This window comes from Crotalus tigris, unplaced genomic scaffold (genome assembly GCF_016545835.1).
Source record: "Crotalus tigris isolate CLP2741 ecotype Arizona unplaced genomic scaffold, ASM1654583v1 scf7180000017577.548942, whole genome shotgun sequence".
NCBI lineage: Eukaryota > Metazoa > Chordata > Lepidosauria > Squamata > Viperidae > Crotalus > Crotalus tigris.
In genome coordinates this window covers 251,414-273,071 of record NW_024096488.1, presented here as the reverse complement: position 1 = coordinate 273,071, position 21,658 = coordinate 251,414, and the positions used below count along the sequence as shown (strand labels likewise).

The window sequence follows — 21,658 nt, the reverse complement described above, 5'->3', positions numbered from 1 at the left end:
TAACTGTATTTCATAGTTTCAGGCAACTAGCTATCACAAATTGTCTAAAGAAATAAACCAGGAAGTGATGCTTTCTTGGTCAAAGTTGAGAAATGAGTAACAGGAAGACCATTTATAGCAATTATGTCTTTTAAAGGCCAGGAGAGTATACAGGCCTGTTAAAGAGTTTGCTTTTTTGAAATTCTGCCAATGGCACAAAAAGTTCTCTCCCCCATCTCCTTGTGATGAATAAAAACAGTGAAATAACTTAACAGATAACAATGGGTAGCAATTATTTTCTCACTTCCTTAGAATTTCTTGCAGCTTGCTTGCTTCTGTGTTCTCACTCCCCCACCCCTCCCACTCATAGGCTCATTTGCTCTGCCTTTTTCTCTTTTTGTCTCTTTCCCTTCCTGTATCTCCCTATTATTGACCCTCCCTGCCACCCCAGTTTTCTCCGTCTTCCTCTACTTCCCTTCTAATCCACTTTTCTCCACAAATAAATCCCTTCATATTCCTATTAGCATGGTAGTTTTCCTTTCCCTGTCCTCCGTGCTCTTCATTTACTACCTGCTTCTCAGTACCCCTCTAATCACAATATTAAACCAAACTGTCAAAATGTCATGTAACACTTAGAGTCATGAGAATAGTTGACATATGAATGTTGATAGATAGACAGACAGACAGACAGACAGACAGATAGGATAGATAGGGATGATAGAATAAAATATATATTCAGGTGAAATGCTCCCAGTTCTCTATTAAAAATAAATGCTTATGCTCTCACATAATTCTGAACTGTGATTTTGTCAATATAGTCTCACACTGGTTTTCTATTTTTCTTCCAGGATAGCATTTATTTATTTATCATTACATTTACACTCACACACAGCTGGTAAGCTAATTGATGGTGCTGTACCATACAGCCATAAGTACTGTTAAATCATAACAAGTTACACCAGTTAAAATAGCATTAATATAATAAAAAAGAATCAAGTATTGCAAACCAGCCATCATAGAAAGTTATCCAAGTGCAAAATTAGGAAGGGAATGCTTCCCTATTCAGGAGCACTTCTCCCAGTAGGAAATGTCCATATTCTCAGGGGAAGGGAATCCCACAAAGTTGTTGATAATACTTTAAAAGCCCTGATTCAGATTGTTTCTATCTGGCCTTCCTTTACAACATAGGCTTATAATTTACCTACAGAGGAGATGGCAAAATCACAGTTGATGATATAATGGTGGAGTCCACCTTTAGATAGGCAAGAGCTAAGCAAAAAAAGGGATTTTTTATGTTAAGCAATGTGAATTTGGTGTGAAGGGTAGTGAGCAACTAGGCCAGGGGTCATGTGATCTCAGTGGGAAATACCACACCAAGACATCATATTTTGGATTTGTTGCACTTTCTGGGTTTTCTTGAAAGGCATCTCCATGTGAAGTGCATTGCAATAATCTGTTCAAGAGGTAACCAAAACCCACACATGGAACACAGAAGCTAAGTAAATTGTGTCCAGGAAGGGACAAAATTGGGAAATCATATGCAATTGAAGGAATGCACAGTGCTCAACTCAGAATTCAGGGACAGCAGGGAATTGAAAAGTCCCTCCCAGTTGTGAGCCTGCTCTTTCAGGAATGCACTGCTAAGCACAACAGGAGAACACCCACTCCTTTAGATGAAAAGAGTTACTGAAAACAATCAAATCCTTGGACTTTTCTTTTTCAGTTTAGTTCAGAGGTCCCCTTTTTGGCACCAGGGACCAGTTTTGTGGAGAGAGGTTTTTCTGTGTGGTTTTGTGTGCTGCCTGCATCTTGCAGATGGAGCTTTGCTTGTTTGTGCGGACCAGTTGCTGGCATGCTGCAGCCCGGTACTGGTCCATGGACCGGGTATTGGGGACCCCTGGTTTAGTTGACAACAGAGGCCAATGTAAGAGATGAAAAAGGGAGGCAGACCTGGGTATCGTCCCTTTATAGATGGAAACCAACTGTACACCTCCTGACAATTGCCTCCAGTGGCTTCACAAAGATATTGAAGTAGATATGGAATAGGCTAAAGGCTGTCCTGGTTTGTTGCTGTGGGCATGTGAAGACCTTCCACAATCTTATCAAAACAGTCCCTTGAGTAGTTTCCTGTAGAAAAGCCTTATTTTATTTCTGTTAGTGCACCAGATAAAAAGGTGTGTAGCAATCTTCCCTAAATGTGTGCCACTGAAAATTTTTGATAGAAGTCCCTCCATCCAGCAGGTTAATATGATGAAAATTACCATATATCACTTTTGAATAGGGTGAGATTGGAAAAAGTAGCTCTATGGAACAGAAGCATCATCACTTGACAGTTAAAATACTTTCTCCCTCATTTAACTTAATAAGCACTAGAAACATTTTTAATGTAAAGGAACAAAAGAGAGATTCTCAGGATATTTCCTTTATATTCCTGGATAAAACTTAATACTGTCTTAATGCTATATATGCATGACTAGAATAAATGTAAATCTATAAAACTGTTTCTCTCTCAAATGGGTCACTTATTTTAGCAGGAGGTGAAGTTGCTCAGCTTTGACTTGTGTTGATGCCTAGTTTAACTAGTGATAGCAAGGCTTGTAAATAATATGAATAGCACGAGGGCAATGGCTCAGTAAGGCTTCTGCGTGCCAGGACTGAGGCAACTGTTCTGCCTCAAGACCCTGTTTGTTTGCAAAGAGAAAGGGAGCTTGTGGTTTTCCATTCTAAAACAGAGTGAGGATTCAATAGGAAGGACTGGGAGGGATTCTTAGATGTTTCTCAACAGAGGAGGCATGGAATATGCATGCCAGAAGTGCAAAGGGAAACCCAGTACCAGTCCCAGGTCTTTGCTGTGAACCTAGCAGAGGAAAGTAGCAAACAATAATTAGCTGCATAGCCATTTAATAAAAGGATGAAAGTGGGTACATGCCTTCCTCAAGGAAATGGCAGAATAAGCAAGAGGGAGGGAGGAAAAAAAGAACATACATATTTCTAGGTGTGCTATCTCCCTGTTCCTTACCATTTCCTCTGATTTTTTTTTCTCCCTTCTTATCTCTCTCTCCTTCTTATACTCACTCCCTTTTTGTTTTTTTCCCCCAGCCTTTCCTCAACTTCCCCTTTGACCAGACATTGGCATTAGCATTTCCAATTTCCTTTAATTTTACAAGAATTAGTTATGGCATGCAGCAAAACTGCATTCCATTCATGCACACACAAACCTTATTTTTTTCTCCAGAGTACCTCAGAGGGAGGGAACTTACATTTATTTTGTGTTTTATTAGAATCAGGAGATGCTATATATTCAAGAATCAAAACTTTGGAAAATGTGGACTTGATTCAAATACCAACGTTGATTCTGTAGTCCTTCCACACAACCCCCATCAGCATATTACTTATTTCTTCAGTATAATTTTACAGGGGGTAGTAATGATGCTATTGCCATTGTTAAACTAACTGGGAATCAAGAACCCTTGCCACTCTATTTCCCACCCAGCTATTTAGTTCTATGCATTCCTTAGATAAGAGCCTCAGTATAGCCCTTCAAATAAACCAGTGGGGGGGGAATAACCTTGAAAACCTGTTTCTTCAAAAATAGCCATGGAACAAAAGAATAATATTATCTTCTACCTTCTAGGGAAAAAGGTTTGGCTCTAGTTCAGGGGAGAAAATCTTTCACCTATCAAGAGTCTCCCAAAATAACATCTTATCTCAAAACTGGCGATGTCATACAACTTGCATCAAAATCTTAATTCATACCTGAATGACACTGCAAAATTCTAACTTGCCACTTTCTGCTCCCTGGTGGCAACTGTAAAGTCCTAGGATGGCCTATTTTTCCACAACAATCCTATATAGAAGTTGCCAGCCTCTTTGCTTTCAGTAACTTCACCAATATAAAGGGCTGTATCACAATAGCATAAGTGGATGAGTGTTATTAATGAAGTTGATGATAATTATGATATTTACACAAAAGCCTCCACAATTTCATTACGTCCTTCAGAATGGCAATCATGAGTCAGGAGGAAGTTGGGTATTCATGTGTTTTGAACATCCAACAGTACCCAGCTTATTGAGCTGGATGGTATAAAAATACTTGTAAATAAATGTCCAGCACACTGAAATTGTGATGGGGAATAAGGGAGGTTTCTGAGGTCATATTTACTGCCCATTATACCACATTACTATTATTGATTTGAGGCAACAAGGAGTGCATATTTGTATAAAAATGTAATGAGTTCTGCTCATGTCTGATAGTGAAAATAGATTCCTTGGTTCAGAATTCCCTAGTTCTGAGTAAATGTATTTGGTACCCAGTTCCAGGTAGAAGTTCTTAAGATTCTAGTAAAACATCAGTCTAAAACTAATAAATAGACCAGACACCAAAATCCTGCTTACTTCTAAAATAAGGCAGTACATCACAGCGGCAGAGCCCATATACTAACAGCAAGACTTTTATTTTTTTAAGTGTGACTGTTTAATGTACCCAAACTACACCCATGAAAAAAAGGAAAATGTCAACAGTGTTGAAAATGTCTATATTTTTCTGATATTTATCAGTCAATTAGTAGAAGGCTATTCCCACTCACATAATGCTCAATAGCTACTAATTGTTAAGAAGGGGGAAAGAAGAAATATATATTTAAGGTCCTTTTATTGTATTTCAGTTGTGCAATCATCCTGAGATGACACAGAGGTTAGAACCGGTTATATTTATCATAGATCAATTAACTAGATTCAAGCTTGAACAGCTCTTATGGATATGACAGAAATGATATGGGAGAGGGGGGGGGATCAAATTCCAAACTAGCCAGGAAGAGAAAAACAGATGAGATTAGGGATGAGATGTGGGAATTTAAGGTTGTAGTCCCTCCTCCTCCTTCAGTTTTGTTTGAGACCAAAATTTACTCTTCAAGAAGGGAAGGAATTCAGATGGGAAAAATGAATCTATGAGTCATAAAGCAAGTTTCATTATGAAAGTACCAGCTTAGTCCATACATATGAGCTATCTGTAATTGTAATGTATAATGGCAGGATAAAGTTTCAGTCTTAGCAATAGGGAGAATGAGACAAGAGCCTCAGGCAGCTGTTTGGGGAGTATTATGGAACAGGAAGCGTTTTTTGAGTTATTTAACATATTGTTATTGTATTTCTACTATCAAGGAAGGAGAAGGGTGCTTGTGAAGGGTTTTTTTTTTTTTTTGCCTCAGGTCCCAAAATAACTGTTTTGGGTATTACACACTTTTGACTTTTGGGTAGAAGATGCTATATGTTTCTGTCCCTCAGGTGGGAAAATGTCGGCCGGTTCTCAACAGGGCAGAAAAAAAAATAATAAAGCAAGTTAAGATATGGAATGGAAGGTTTGCTGGCAGCAGGGTGCACAATAGAATGAGGCTTTGTTGATTTTCTGATGTTATTAGTAGCACAGTTTTTATTTTCGAGAAACAATCTTCAAGAGCTGTGTGACAGCTGCTGCGTATGACAGTTGATGTTAAATCTGGGATTCCAAATTGGTAGTTACATTCCTTGTTAGCTCTCAACTAATGAAGTTACTTTGGGTGCATGTGTATATATGTCTGTTTATCTATCTCTCTATCCTTGATATGGAAATCCAGTTATACAAATATAGGAAATATTTCATGGGAAATAGAGGCTTTAATTACGCCTTTAAAGATAGCATCGGAATGGATGACAGAGAAGAAAAATGTTCTAGGTGCCAGGAGACTGGAGTAGAAGGCATGAGGGCAAGTAAGGAGAGAGAGTAAAAATGCTCTAAGATTAGAAAAAAGCTACATCCTGATTAAAATTCAGCTAACACCGTTATACAATACTATAATGTAACATTGCCAGAATAACTTAGAATCTGAAAGACATTATGCTGAAAGACAAGAAAAATACACAATTTCAGAAAGAAATGGAAATTGCATAATAACCAAGCAGGGTAGTAGCTGGTGAAATAGTAAGTACATTTAACATTCACATCCATTAAAAAAATTCAGTAAAATAATATATTTTCACTAGGCAGAACTAGTATCAGGGCAACCCAAATTCAAGTTCATCCTCAACCATGGAAACTCCTGAGTGACCATTTTTTCCTCACTCCAACCTATTTCAACAGCTGGGCTCTTTTGGGGACAAAATGGAGAAAAGTTCTTCATGTATGCCTCTAGGACTCCTTGTGGGAAAGGCAAGATCTAAATCAATAATAAGCAATAAATGATCTGTGCATTTGACTCCCCAGTTCAGTACATAGACTGCATTTTGTTTCTTTACTGTAAGCTTGACTTAACCCTATTTTTTTAAATCATTGTTGATTTTGGCCTGCTTAATACAGGTAGTCCTTGACTTACAACAGTTCATTTAGTGACCATTCAAAGTTACAATGGCACTGAAAAAAGTGACTGTTTTCCACACTTACAACCATTGCAGCATCCCCATGGTCATGTGTTCAAAATTCAGTCACTTGGAAACTGACTCATATTTATGACGGTTGCAGTGTCGCGGGGTCACATGGTCATCTTTTAAGACCTGACAATTAAAGTCAACGGGGAAGCTAGATTTACTTAACAATCAAGTTACCAATTTGACAACTTCAGTGATTCACTTAACTGTGGCAAGAAAGGTCATAAAATGGGGCAAAGCTCATTTAACAAATGTCTCACTTAGCAACAGAAACATTGGCTCAATTGTGATCGTAATGAATGACTGCCTTTGCAGGTCTGATCTTAATTTTAACTGGGTCATAAAGGGGAGAGACCCATTGCTTATTGAGGAGAGTTTGTAGAAGAGACTGTAGGCTGAAGTCCCTGAGATTTTTCTTCCCACCTCAGCACTGAATCTGCAATTGATTCAGTGCTGAAAGACAATCAATGGCAGTAATGGTGCCACATTGTTCATCTCAAAGCTCTGATTTACTTCTGTTCATTTCTACTGTTCATCACTGCCTGTAAAATTCAGGTCAGTGATGTATATATAAGATCAACCCTCTCTTCTGTCAATTTCCTCTAAATATTCCAGGCACAAAATAGAGGTCAAGTAACGGTACTCTAGGGAGCATCTTCACCCAAAGATATTGAAAAGCAGTCTTAAGGAAGGGCATTATTTTGACAGTGAAGCACAAGACACATGGTATAACATATTGTTTCTTTGGAATAAAGCTGAAACTCCAAGATTAACTGGCTTGATTCTCTGATCTTCTTTAGCCAACTTTAATGTGCTGATTGAAGGGTGGGGTGTCCATGGACCCCCCACACAAAGAATTTATAATTGGTTATCCATAGGACAGTTTTTGCTCTGCGTTTGTCTTGGATTCATTGTGGCATAGCTGCAAAGCTAGTTAGTTTTGTTAGTCAACAACCTCAATATTCAGCACTAATCTGGGGTAAAATATTGATAAATATTAAGAGTCGGGGCAAAATATTTTCTTTTTGCTTTCATGAAGGTATAGATTAGCCCCGTGTCTGCTCCATTCAAATCTAAATTGTATCCAAATATGTGTGTGTCTTGTTTTCTCTGTCTCTGTTCTACTCTGATGCAAGATGGAGAGAAATTGCCAGAAATGAAGGAGCATGGGAAGATAAGGCGTGAAGGAGAATCACCTCTTCTCACCTATGCAATGTTTTTGCTATAAAACTTGTGTTTTCACTCCATTTTTAGACTGAGCAAACAAACTGACTGTTTCCATAACATCTACTTTGGCTTCAGATGTTCCCTACTGAAGCTGAGGGAAGCTGAGGCAGTGAGCTGTTTATCACAGTGTTTGTTCTCTCAGTGCAAAAACACAAAAATCATTAAAAATTGAAATCAAAGTCATGGAAGCAGTATGAGAAAAGAATAATACACATTTCTATTCTTGGTCAAGCTAAAAGTTCATTTAGCCTGGCAGTTGTCAATCAGACCTCTGTAAAACTCACAGGTAAAGTCTGTGTGTGAGAGAAACAGGATCCAGTAATTTACCCCAGCACCTAATGCTGAACTCATGTACGTAATGAACCGTGATGGTGCAGTGGTTATAATGCAGTATTGCAGGCTAATTCTGCCGACTACTAATAGTTTGATTATCACCAGCTCAAAGTTGACTCAGCCTTCCATCTTTCTGCGGTTGGTAAAATGAGGACCTAGATTGTTGGGGGCAATATGCTGACTCTGTAAACTGCTTAGAGAGGAATTTAAAGCACTATGAAGTGGTATATAAGTCTAACTGCTACTACTATTGCTAATAAACAGGGCTAGATTTATCCTCAATTAAAATGTTTAATCTCCAGTATAGATCCATATCCCCTGTATTAAGCAAATATCATTTAGGAATGTGAAAATGCATTATTGCTTTCAGCTTGAATCATGTAATTGCTATTTTATTATAGAGGAACCCAATGCCAAAGGATTGTGGTGACTTGCCTTGGGCTATATATTTCAAAAGTAAAAATTCAATCTTCCCTCATTTCGGTTTTTTTTATGCCAATGAAAATATACAGCAATAGAACAGCCTAAACCCTTAGTTTATAATATTCATATTTGATTTGCCATCTAGTACATACTCTTCTGCAATAGGTATAATAAATAATTAAATCCATCTTTATTTTGGGGAAGACTAAAAATGACTTCAGGGTGTTCAGCTTGATCTTCTCTAATCATTACTATGCTCCAAGTTCATGATTTTGAAGTGAGAAAATCTAGAGAGTTTGAAGCCACTGCTTGATAAAGCTTAGAAATGGGAAAGCTTTACAAGGTTACCTATAATCACAATGACAAACCACCTACACTGCTCTTTCTCCCTCTGTATGTTCATTTCATTATTTCTCTTAGGCATGAATGCATATTTCTTCCGCCATCTCCCCCAACACTCAAACTGCATCTCCTTCTGTTCCAGTTGATTTTCAAGTGGAATAAATTAGGGTGGGGAAAAGAAATCCAAAATGTGAGCACAAATAACTTTTGATTTTGGGCTGCAGAATATGGAGAATGTTAGTGCAGACATTTTTTTTCCTCTTTCAGTATTAGTCATGGAACAGCAAAAAACGTTGAAGAGCACATTTTCTGTTGGGGGAAGTCAGTGCTAATTTTATACCTGCTGAGGTTTAAAGGCCTGAAAATTCAATTATATGATTATTGAAAATAAATTGGATTTGCATGTAAATTTTCTACTCTGCAGGAACTAGCACCTGAGCTGGACATCAGAGTCCAAAGGTTACTTGTTAACTTTTGGTACGGTTTCTAAAATTTCTGTCAGAGAGACGGATCTGCACAGTAGAAAAGCCACAGCTTGTGAAATGTGTCCCAGTATTACTACTTACAGTGCCATGAAAGCAATATATAAAAGGAAGGAAATAAGGTCTTGAGAGGATAGAAAACCAAAAACTAGAGAAGTTGTTGAAAATTCAGAATGTCACATATACAGTAGGTTAGACCTGTTCCATGATAATATTGTGGGTTTGTCAGTATTTGTGTTAGAAGCACGTACAAAACTAACCAAAGAGTGCTTCTGGAGTGAAAGGATTTGCTGGTGACAAAACAGTTGCCCAGGGGATGCTGAATTGCCAAAAGTAATGCAATCTTTGGGGAGGTTCCTTTCATGTCTCCCAATATTGTGGGTGTAGCTTAGGAAATACTGTGATAAACTATGGATTCCTACTAAGGACTCTCCATGACTAGAGTGTGAATGGACAATGATGGCTGAACAACGATAACAGGAACTTGGATTTCTGTCCCTGTTCTTGAATTATCTGGCATATTATTTAAAATTTAGAGAAAGGTTTGCAACCTTTACGTTTCTTCCATTATTTTGTGTAACGAGTGAAAGACCAAACTAAGCTTGGCATTACATAGACAACGACCCATTGCCTAGGCTCCTAGGTTCATAACCATTACATATACATGTAGAGGAACACATGCATGCATTCATGCAAATCATTTGAGGGGGGACGGAATCACTGTTCACAAGATACTATTATTCCTGTATCCCTTGTCCACCCCCCCAAATCTGTAATTACAACCTAACATTCCAAGCAATGGAGGGGGAATTTGAATTCTTCAAGGCAGTTCCCTCATTCTACAAGTACCATTTTTTTGTTGCTAATTTATGATATAGCATCCTTCTGAGTTATCTGAAGAAAAATCTAACTGTGATTGCAAGCCTCAAAGAAGTAGAAGTAGAAGCTATCAGAAAAAAAAAAATGCTGATATCCTCCTGAAAACTAAAATCGCAAATGAGAGCTTTTCCCTTCTTTCATTTCAGATTCTCTCACATTCTGGCTCAGAATCTGCAGTGATTCTCTGATTTCCTCCCTGTCTCTTTGGCATCCCTAACATTTAATGAGGGGTGTCTACAGTGTGTGGTCAAAAAAGAGAAGATGGAGGCCACAATGATGCAATTAAAGCTCTGCTTGTTGTTTTTAATCTGTGTCACAATGCAGGTAAAATTTGGCAAAGCTTCTGCCATCTTGATTTTTTTTACCCCTGCCAAATGTGCTGGGTTACAGCTCCACAATTCCCAACCAGGTTCATGATATATTAATCCTAAACCATGTGATTAGAATCTGATGTACAGACATTATCTGTGCATTTGATATTCAATGTAAGCTCTTGCCTTCAGGTCTCTGCCTCAGGAGTTTACAGTCTAATGTTTATTACCACACCTCTCTTTCTAAGAAGAATTCTGCACTTGGCATCTCATGAGAGTGGGTAGAAACTGGAAAGAAAGCAATGGAGATACATAAAAGAGAAATGACAGATTGGAAATAAAAGCATAAAAGATTCTTCACTCGCTCTTTAATTATCCTTTCCTCAAAGCATATTTTACTTCCTGACAGGAATATCCCATGAGGATTGAATTATGTAGGGAGAGACAGAAGCAGATTCTTTTTAAAATAATTTTTATTATAAGAAGATTTTATATAAGTTAAAAAATGCATCAATATATAAAAAAGTAAGAAAATAAAAATGTGAAAGATAATAAAATAAAAAGATATCCAAAGAAGTGACTTTTGGTCTTCTATACAGTACAGCAATTACAAATCTAATAATTGTTATCTCCACCCTCTGAAAGTACACATCACGGTTGCCTTCTTCCCATAAACAGACCTTTTTCATCAATAATTCCTGAAATCATGTGTTTATTTTTATCCATTTTTAGCAAAGTATCCATAAAGGTTGTCCTGTCTTTTATAAAAAATAATTGTAATTCCCATCTTAACCAAGCAAGTCAATTTAGCCATTTCTGCAAACTCAGCCATTGTCACAATCCATTCTTCCATTATGAGTGCTTCTGTATTCTTCCATTTTGGGGCATATGATAGCCTTATTGCAGTTGCCATGTATAAAAACAATTTTCCATGTTCTTTTAATTGACTATTCATTAGTTGGGACGTAGTAGATTATATATTGTGACTGAATATTGTTTCTTTGATGGGCTTGCCTTTGATGGCCACGGTGTGATGAAAAGGTTTATGCTCTTTTCTATCCCTGATCTCATTTTTTTTAAATCAGCGAAGTCCCAGTTGATATAATTTTCATCCTTTAAATTTGCATTAAGATATTCTAAGGTTTCAGAATAATTGGAGTCTCAGAAGTTATAAAACATAAGGTTTGGGGAAAAAAAGGATTTTCAGGAACAGAGATAAATATCATATGTAGGTATTCTGAGTAGAGAATCCTTGTACACATAATGGCAAGGATGGATGGATGGATGATGCCATTTTAAAATGATATATTTTTTTCACTCTGTATGCAGAAGCTGTATCAGGTTTTCTCAGTATCTGGAGGTTTGGGGATAATTCCCAACCAGCCTAACTGTTCTAGAATTGAAATTGGGAACAGATATTAGAGATGCATTAAAGCAATATCTAAAGTAGATCACATGTCTAACTTTATAGAAGGCACTTCTATATTTGAAGAGCTGTTTTGAGGACTGTTGAGCATAAATCTAATATAAAAACCAAGAATAGTATCAAGAAAGGAGAATTATGAAATTGTCTTGGGGAAAAAATATCAGCCTGGATAAGGAGTAAACAAGTAGTATGGGCTTAGGTATTGGACCTATATTTTTAAACCATTATACTTGTAACTGTAATTCTTACGAATGCTTGCCTTTGCACAAAATTAGAGGATCTTGGAATGGCTGCTTTGACTTAGGAAGTGACAGTTTTAAGTGTATTGGAAGGGCTCCAGCCTTGAAATTGCATCCCAGAAAAAGCAATTCCTATAGCAATGGAGGGAGTTTGTCATTACATTGTCACAATGCTATTCTGATGACAATTCCCCCCTACTCACTCATCCACACACAAATGCATGCAAACACATATACACTTATACACCATTGTTACACTAAAGAGGATGGTGGTAATAATATTTAGATTTATCTTTCAATTTGTGCTTCAAAATAAATATGACAGTTGCAAAAGTTGTTACGTACTCATTAACAGCACCAGTACACTAGCAACAATCAGATATTAAAAATAGCCTATTCAAACTGTTTGTTACAGCACAGTGGATATAAACTAGCAAAGATTAATCATGGTTAAACTATTGGAAATCAATAGAACTTAATGAGTTGAGTCAGAGTCTTATTCTGTTATTGTGAAGCTTAGTCACATTTAATTTTTGCTGGGCTTTCTCCGAGGCTTAAGACTAGAGTCAGTTGCTCTACAGATGTTAAGTACAAACCCTTCTTAGCAACTTCTTTTTAATAAAATAGCTAAGAGTCTTAAGGTCCCTCCCCCTACATACACACACCATATCCACTTTTAGTGAATGAAGAGATAACGATATTTTATACTCTGTAACTGAAAACAATCCTGGAAGCACTTTACACACTGACATTACTGTAATGATGAAAATGCATTAAATGCATTTTCTTACGTTGTGTAGATGAAGAGATACTGACTTCTTTGCCTCTTCCTAATTGCTAGTAATTTGTTTTCTTTTATGAGGGCTTTGAAGCCAGGGGTCATTACAAGGAAAACAGCCTGAAGTCTCATAGAGCTGATACTTGAGATCTTTGCTTGGAGTTTCTTCTAGATTGGTTTGTCAGTACATTGCCAGGACTTCACCTCTTGTCATCATGCAAAAAGTTCTGGCATGGATATTTGTTAAAATAGGCCAAAGAAATTTAGTTTCTAATTCTCCTTATTAATCTCTCTGTTCTATTTTCTATCTTCTGTAGTATTTTTTTTATTTTTGTGTCCTATTGTGATATTGGGGTATTCCTTCAGTCTTTGTTGCACCCCCTGTTTTTTTTCTTTTTGAATTCCTTTTGTAAAATTATATATTCCATTTCATTTTCACTGTTGGGGGCACCAATTAGTATCTTTTTTTTTTAAACAAAGCAGCAACAGGGATTTTTTTTTATGGACACTTTCTACTTTCTGAAATAGCCCAAGTTTTGAATATCCACTCTTGTCATGAAAAACAGTCAATGCCTGCAGGACCAGGGAGTTGTACCCCTGTCTAGCATCAACACAATCTGAAAACATCTCCAGGTTATTACATCAGGTGGCATTTATCTTCTGCCTTCTGATGCCATGCAGGAAGATTTTCCAACTTTCAGTAGTGGGATAAAAGAGACAGTTTGTCAGTTATAGCTTCTTTTGCCAGTCCAGCAGTGTAAAGGGAGATTTATCTTCTGCTAAGCATTAAATGTGAGGGGCTTGCTGTTAGAAGCTGGTAGCTCCATCTTTTATTTCCAGCCTTTCCTGGTTCCTGGATGAGTCCTTGAAAATAGTACTTTTCTTCGGCAGCTTTCTTGAATGCTTTGTTGATTTGGGTGGGAAGGTATATATTATAATGTTTTTTTTTCCTTCCTTCCTTCCTTCCTTCCTTCCTTCCTTCCTTCCTTCCTTCCTTCCTTCCTTCCTTCCTTCCTTCCTTCCTATTGTGAACCACAAATCACTTCTTGATAAAGAACTGCATTGAAAGCCACAGGACTGCCTCTAATTTGTAGATTGCAGCCTTCAGTAATTTATATTGCAGCACTTAGAAGCAGCTGGAGTAGAAATGCAATTGCATTGCTTCTTGTAGGTTATAAGACATGGCTCCTCCAGGGTGAAGGTACATCTGCATATTTTCTGAAATTAATACACTAATTGGTAATCTGTTTTTACTTCTCTCTTCTTTGAATCTCTTCTCTGATACTGTCTAGGAATATTCCTTAACAAAGAGCTTTGCCCGAGAGTCTCTCCACTGTTACCATAGCTGATAATCTGCAGTGGCTGGACAAGGCTGCATCACACTTCCCATAAATTTATGTCTGCAACACTGAAAGGTTGTGACGCAATAATGTCATCCTATCTGCTTATGCTACAAACAAGTCTAATAGAAATCTCTGGAGCAGAACTGTGCAGTGTATTATTTCCGCTACATTATGGGAATCTCCAGCTCCCATATTTGATGGCACCAGGCTTGTTGCCCTGCGTTGCAGCCTTGAGGCTGGGAACACAATTGTGGTGCAGCATTTGCAGGCAATGCCTACCAAGACTCTCTCAGGTAATGGAGGGAATTTCTGGTCAAAAGTGGGGATGTCACATCCAGCTTCATTCTGTAATATAAGAAACACAGATGGATCTTAATAAGCACCCATGAACTGGAGTTTGTCATGTTACAAACTGATTGTAGATTCCAGAGAAAATCCTAAAAGCTTTTGATAATAGAAGTTTAATGCACTTAATGCCCATGGAATTAAAAGTCTCTAGGCACTCTCTGCAAATGGATTTACATCACAGAGATTAGAAACGGTAAGAAAAAAATGGTGTCCAGGAGACTCAAACGATCAGCTGCCCAGAGGCTTCCTTGGAATATCTCATAATACTTTAACTCAGTTCTGTATCCATGTGATCCATAGTCACAATTTCAGACACATATGCATGTGAATGCAAATCTTTGCTGATTTCTCTATGCAGGCAATTGAAATGACTTTAATGGCAGCATTTTAGTTAACCAATACATATACAGAGTAAATTTATATAATAAATTAGAATACAAATAGAATATGAATGCTGATATCTTAATGATGTTTATATGATTACAGAGAGAGGGCAGATTTTTTGTAGTCAGCCCTTTGCCCCGTGTTTAACTATAGTTAGTATAGCCTCTTAACTATGGAAGCAACATCAGATGCAGGATTAACATTATGAATAAGATGAGAGTCTAGTTAAGGAAACTTAATGGTTCAAAGCTTTCATTATTTTTACTGTCTAATCTGCTGCTTTAGAACTATTTATTTTTAAATGTTGTTTGTGTTGTTTATTCCAGGATTCTTTTGCTTACATTCCATTTGATTTTATGTTCTTTTATATTGCATTGATTTTGGATAGACTGTACTTTTGTAAATAGGTAATCCATGTACAACCACACATAGTACCTGCCTGTGTAGCTATCTCTCCATTTACCTTGCCTTCTCGTTAAAGAGACATATTCATATTCACATACCGTTTAACCTTAGACAACCCTTTATGACTTGGTTCCTGGATATCTTTGTTAATATGTCCTTAATCAGATTTGACCTGTCCAAGGCATCTGTCTTGGAAGAAACTAGGGGTGGTGTCCCATTTTGGGGAAATGAGGGCTGGCCCTAGAGGTTTTCTTTCTCAGTGCTGCCCTATATCTGCAGAAATAACTTCCCCCAGAAAAGATATTTTAACTGTTGACAATAGCCTTCCAGAAGCTTAATGAGACTGAGCTATTCTGGAGGGCACTGGGGAGAATTTGACACACACAGGATGGTGTGCTTTGATTTGACTTTAATTTAATCTATTTTTAAATTATATCTATCACAGAGGTTTATTCTTGTTTAATGCTATTGTGAATTGTTAAGAGCCATGAAATGTGGCAAGATATGCAAATTTATCATCAGTCTTGATTGTCTGTCTTCTATGCACACATATATACATAGGTATCAATCTATATGCTGTCATTTTTCCAGTAAGTTGGACAAAACGTTCTAAAATTCCCACCCAGATTAGCTGGGAATTCTGAGAGTTGTAATCAATTTACATGGAATGTATTAGGTTAGAGAGCTGTGCAATGCATACATGGAGGCAGAAACCCCAAATTTATTGTCGCTCTCTTTCCCCCCCCTCTCAGTTTCTACTTGATTTTCTGAAACACAACTTAAATTCCAGAATTATTGTTCCCAGCAGATCATAGACAATGTTTGTACAGATTCTTTCTTTTGTATGTTCTAATGTTGATCGAACACTGTTTCTGCATATAGTGTTTTGTGGACAATGCCCCATACCTCTATACAGAATCCATATTTTATCAAAGAACTTAGAAGATTGGAGACTAGCAGGATCAGTGTGGATGGTTCAGTCTAAAATAATTACACACTTTTATACATGTATTAGTTGCTATTCTCATATTCAAAGTTATTCTTTTTGATCTCCGCAGACACAGACACTCAGATGCAGTACTGTGAATTTTTAGTCTTGAATAAGAGGAAACCAATGGTTTTCACCAGAAGTTTGAAAATTAAACATATTTGGGCCAATAAATCATGAGCATGCAAACTTGCATTTGGAATGTGGTCTGCATGTCTACTTAATTGGCATCCTTTTTTTTCAAGCTCTCCAACCCAGAAGGAAAGAGCTGCTCCATTTTTAAGATAGATTTTTAGAGGAGGCTTTGAAATTGTAGCTTGGGTTGTCTAGGATTTCCTTTGCTATTTTGAGAAGTTAAAGCACTATTATTAAATATAGTGAAGGTATCAGTATTTCATTACTGGCTGTTAAGTGGAAGAGAAAATGAAGATTTCTACTGCGACTTTCTTCTACCTGTTGAAAGAGCATAGATATTGATACTTGCAGCTCTCATTTCCATATGTATCCTATAGCCATTGTTCTGTACTGTGCAGAGGTGTTGCAGAATAATAAACTCAAGCTCTGCTTTAAGTGGAGTGACCTCAAGGGGATAAATAGTTCAAATCCCTTTTCAATTGTTTTATCCCTTCTTTATGCGGAAAGAGTCAACTTAAAAAGAAAGATTTTTTTTAGAGCAGAGACCTTTTTTCATTCAGTAGTTTTCTAATGAGCATTGTTGATTTTAGGAACAGTTTGCTTTGTGCACAGTGATTGAAGAGGGGAAAATAATTAGTTTCCTAAAATTTTCCTCTCTTTACTTGCACTTATATAACCATACAGTTTTTTTGGCATTTCATACCTATTGATCATTTTAATAAGTCATAATTAAAATATTTTAAAGCTGACATATATTTTTCTTTAGTACCTGTCTCACGTGCAGTGATGTTAGCTCTTCTAAAATGAGCCAGAAGTTGGTTATAAAACAGTAGTGAGGGGACATTCATTTTTAGTTCCCTTCTCCATTAATTATTCATTTTCTATTTTCCCTCCTATTCACATCACAGGGAGGGATAATAATGATACCAACTCCATGAGACCGTGTCGGTGCTGGAAAATTAATGAAAGAGTTTGGGATCCCGCAAATCTATTTTCGGTCATGCCCCTTTAATACCCCTTGTTTCAATAAGTTATCTGTGGAAGTACCACAGAATTTGCATACTGACAATGTACTGTATCTTTTTCACTGAATTGCAGGTCCACTATATGATACCTTTACTTGAACCTGACTTGGTTTAAGATTGCTTTGGCTAGCAAAACATAATTTAACACAATTGAGTCCTGTTAATTCAAGATAGGAAATGAATGGCACATTCAATTTTCTTCCTTTTGTTTCTTATTCATTTTGTGCGCACACATGCTCAAACACACACACATTCAAACACACACACACACACACACACACATCCCTTTAATGCCATCAATAAATATATATAAATATATAATGCAATTTCCTTTTGGTGTGAATAATATTATAAAAAGCACAGAAAAAGTAAGTAAATGGTAAGAAAAAGGAGATATAGAGTTTATGTTAAACCCATTCCATGTATATTTTCCTTTCCTTTTTAACTTTGTAGACCAGGCCTTGCTTTTCTTCTTTAAATTTCTCATATCAATCTTATTTAGGATCTCATCAGCACCACCCAACCATGACTTTCTTGTATTTATTCTTTCATTCTTATATTTCTTTTACAGTGCATAATCTTCATTCTTTCTCACTATGTGATTTACTAACTTCAACATACCTCTATTGTAACTGGTCACACATGTTTATATTCAGTCCACATCCATTCTTGACCCTATTTCTTTTTGTTATACTAGATCTCTGTTTCTCAACCTTGATAACATGAAGATGCATGGATTTCAGTTCATGTTGGCTAGAGAATTCTGGGAGTTGAAGTCTACATATATTCATGTTGTCAAGGTTGAGAAATACTCTACCAGACACTCCCAATACATTCAACTTACTTATATATTTTTCCTGATATCCCAACTTCATATAACAATATGAGCAGAAACATGGTACAATAGTCAGCCTTTTTTTGTTTCTTTTTGCAGGCATTTATTCCTCATAACTAAACTACATACCCCCCCTTGCTTTGATTTTTCAACAACATTTGCTGAATATCGCTTTACATTTTCCTCTTTAATAAACATTCAGTCAATTTATATACATTCATCTACTTGCTTGAACTTTTTAGCGTTATATATGTATGCATGCATGCATTTAAAGCTTGCATGCTCATCTTATGCAACATGACCCTGATGGTTTATAAACAACGAAAGCATAAAAACCAACACAGAAACTTTTGACATCCCCCAAAACAACATTCACAAAGAACTTTAAAGGTGGTTCCTCAATTTACAGCAGCGAATTGGGACTGGAATTGCTGTTGCTAAGCAACATGGTGATAAAGTCTGACATCACATTTCTGCACCACTTAGCAATGGCAGTTCTGGCAATCCTGGTTGGCCTTATTAAGTGAGGACTTTAAGCCAGGACCTTGTGTGACTTTCTGTCGGATTCCCCATTGTCTTTACTTGTGGGAAGCTGGCAGGTAACATTAGAAATCATGATCATGTGTTCACAGACACACTGCAGTGGCTGGAAGGACCATTCATAAGTCCCCATTATTGGACTCACTGGAGAAAATCACAGAATACAGAGAGTAGCAATTAGATGTAAAACAACTGTGGCAAAAGTAAACAAAGATGGTATTAATAGTAATAGATGCCTTGGGTCAATCCCAAAACATCTGGATCACCACTTAAATACCATCATCAGTGACAAATTTGCCATTATTTTATTACAAAAGGTAACTTTACTTGGAACAGCTACATCTTGCAATGATATCTTTAATACCATCAAACAACATCTGCCTATCCCAGATCCTTGGAAAAGGATTTGATAGTTGGATAAAAATACCAAATCTATAAACATCTGGCTGACTGTGTGAGCTAGCATAATAATGTATGAAATGTGTATGCTACTGGACTGTTAACAACTCTGGATGGCTCACAATAATCAATCAAAGAAATTATAATAAAAAATAATTTATTATTTAATCAAGCAAAGAAATAAGAAGGCATGTGTGAAGAAATGGGGGGTCTCATTCTTTAGGTCTTTATTGATCTTTTAATTAACAGCAGAGTCAGGGGGGCATCTAGATCTCAGGGGCCACAGAGGAGCTGCACTTCCAGGGTCCTGAGAGATGACATTATTTAATCAAAGGAATCCAAAATGCACCAAGCCTGCAGGATGGAATCAGTCAGGCAGATATTAAGGGAGACAGGTGGTCTCTCAAGATATCCAGACCCTATGCCATTTAATTTCACCAAAGTATTTCTTATACATTTATCCATAAATACATTAAACATTCAAAGCAACCTCACTCATCCTTGTGTTTTTCCCTGCTCAATGTCCAGTTGTTCACTAAGTATTTCATTCTGATGCATGCTTGTCAGTCTCCCAAATGACCAGACAGGAAACATGAGAAGATGAGCTAACTGTACTTTATATTAAGGCTACATTAACAGAATCTTGCAAGTCTGAAAGTACATATCTCTCACTGTCTCTTTTTGCTGCTTTATTAGTTTTTTTCTCTGCCTGTTACTAAATTATGAGCTCCTATTCCTTTTATCTGATCGTTTTCTAGGCTTCATCTCTTCCCCTGCCTCCCCCCCATCTTCCAAGGTCATTCTCACATTCAATGCAGTGTTTAACTTCTATCTTGTATCTCTCGTATCCCATTCAGCAACTTTCTTCAGTTCTGTATTTGGAATTGATTTGCTATTTTGCAGGATGAAGGAAGGTGCCTTCTCTGTTGCAGCACCTGACCTATGGAATAGCCTTCCCCCAAAAAATTTGGAGGCCCCTGCTTTTCGTGGTCTTCTGGAAGGCTATCACACTTGGACTTTTCTCCCAAGCACTAGGACCAAGATGTTATGGAAGCCCATTATCTCTGGGTATGCCTTTGTTATAATATGTTGTGGTTCTTTTTGTTTTTCTGGGATTGTTTTATTTTAATGGGTTATAGGTTTTTAATATTGTCTTTGTATTAATCATTGCTCTGAAATATGTATTCAAGATGGATAGTAATATATGTTTCTACAAAAATATTTATTCAAAATATTTCATAATTTAAGCCTTATCAATGTACAGTAAACTTGCCTTATGACACCAATTCATTTTTCAAAGACTAGTTAAAAATTAAAAATCTGATTCCCCCCTCCATCCTGCATTATTGCATTGAACTTCCCAGTTTTATTCATTATTCCTTCTCATACCCTTTGAATCAGAATGTTGATAAACATCTTCTCTAGGTTTGTGTGCATGTGTGTATATGCATGCCTTCAATTCAGTTTTTAACTATGTCTCTGCCTGGAGTAGTTCAGCAGTTTTCTTGGCATGTTTTTTTGGAAGTGGTTTGCCATTGCCTCCTTCCTAGGCCTGAGAGAGAGAGAGAGATTGGTTCAAGGTCACTCAGCTGGCTTCAAGAGTGAGGCAGGATTGGAACTTAGTCTCCTGGTTATTAGCCTGGTGCCTTAATCACTACACCAAATAGGTGCTCTACTTCTTCCTGCCTCAACAAATAAATCTCCTTTTTTAAAATATATAATTGTCATAAAATATCTAAAATACTTCTTCCAACATATTATCACTTTGTTTCACTTGAAATAGTTCATTACTTTTATTTCAAATATTGTTCATTTTGATGGAGGTTCCTTGTATAGCCTTTTTCATTTACTTCCCAGAGAGTTTTTTAAAAAAATCCCACAAAATTATTAATTTTCTCTTTTAGTTTTATTTCTTTGTTCTTTTGTTTCATTGCATTCTTTGCCATTATCTTTTCTGTTTATATGCTGTTGAATTATAGCTTTTTCTTATCCAAATAATTTTTGCAACAATTATTCTTTTATGCATTTCTTTCTCATCTAGTTTTTTTTACTTCATCATTCTACCAGACATCCTCTTGAATTAGCATAATCTCACACACTGAGTGTGGTGTTCTGTAATATAATATTTTTCAATCTTTTCCAAGCAGTTTTCTTTCTTACAGCCTTTGTTACATCCATTCATTCTGTTGGAATATAAACAGAATCCTATTAATATCTTTAGGCGCATGACTAGTAGTTTCTCTTTACCTTTCACACCACATATTCACTTTTTTTCCATGTCCATTTTTCTTCAAAATTTACTCTTGACATTACCAAGAAATGTTCTGCCACATTCAGGTTTTCTCTTCACTTTTCTCTTTCATTATTTTTTTGATTTTTCATAATAAACAATCATAACAGTTTTTGGATTAATTCCTTTTCTACTGATATGGATTAAT

The 21,658-nt window shown here is 36.7% G+C and overlaps 1 protein-coding gene across 5 annotated transcripts in view; it reads left to right on the top strand.

Annotated features, from left to right (window-relative positions):
• Positions 1-21,658, top strand: part of ELFN2 (extracellular leucine rich repeat and fibronectin type III domain containing 2) — a 207,979-nt gene that overhangs the window by 90,802 nt on the left and 95,519 nt on the right. The window contains exon 3 of one of the 5 annotated variants that reach the window (XR_005558755.1): positions 20,124-20,270. The exons of 3 other annotated variants lie outside the window; for them this stretch is intronic. The gene's annotated coding sequence lies outside the window, so the exon portion shown is untranslated. Of the gene's footprint in view, positions 1-10,060; positions 10,389-20,123; positions 20,271-21,658 lie in introns of those variants that run through there. One more of the 5 variants, XM_039360513.1, reaches the window with a different exon arrangement.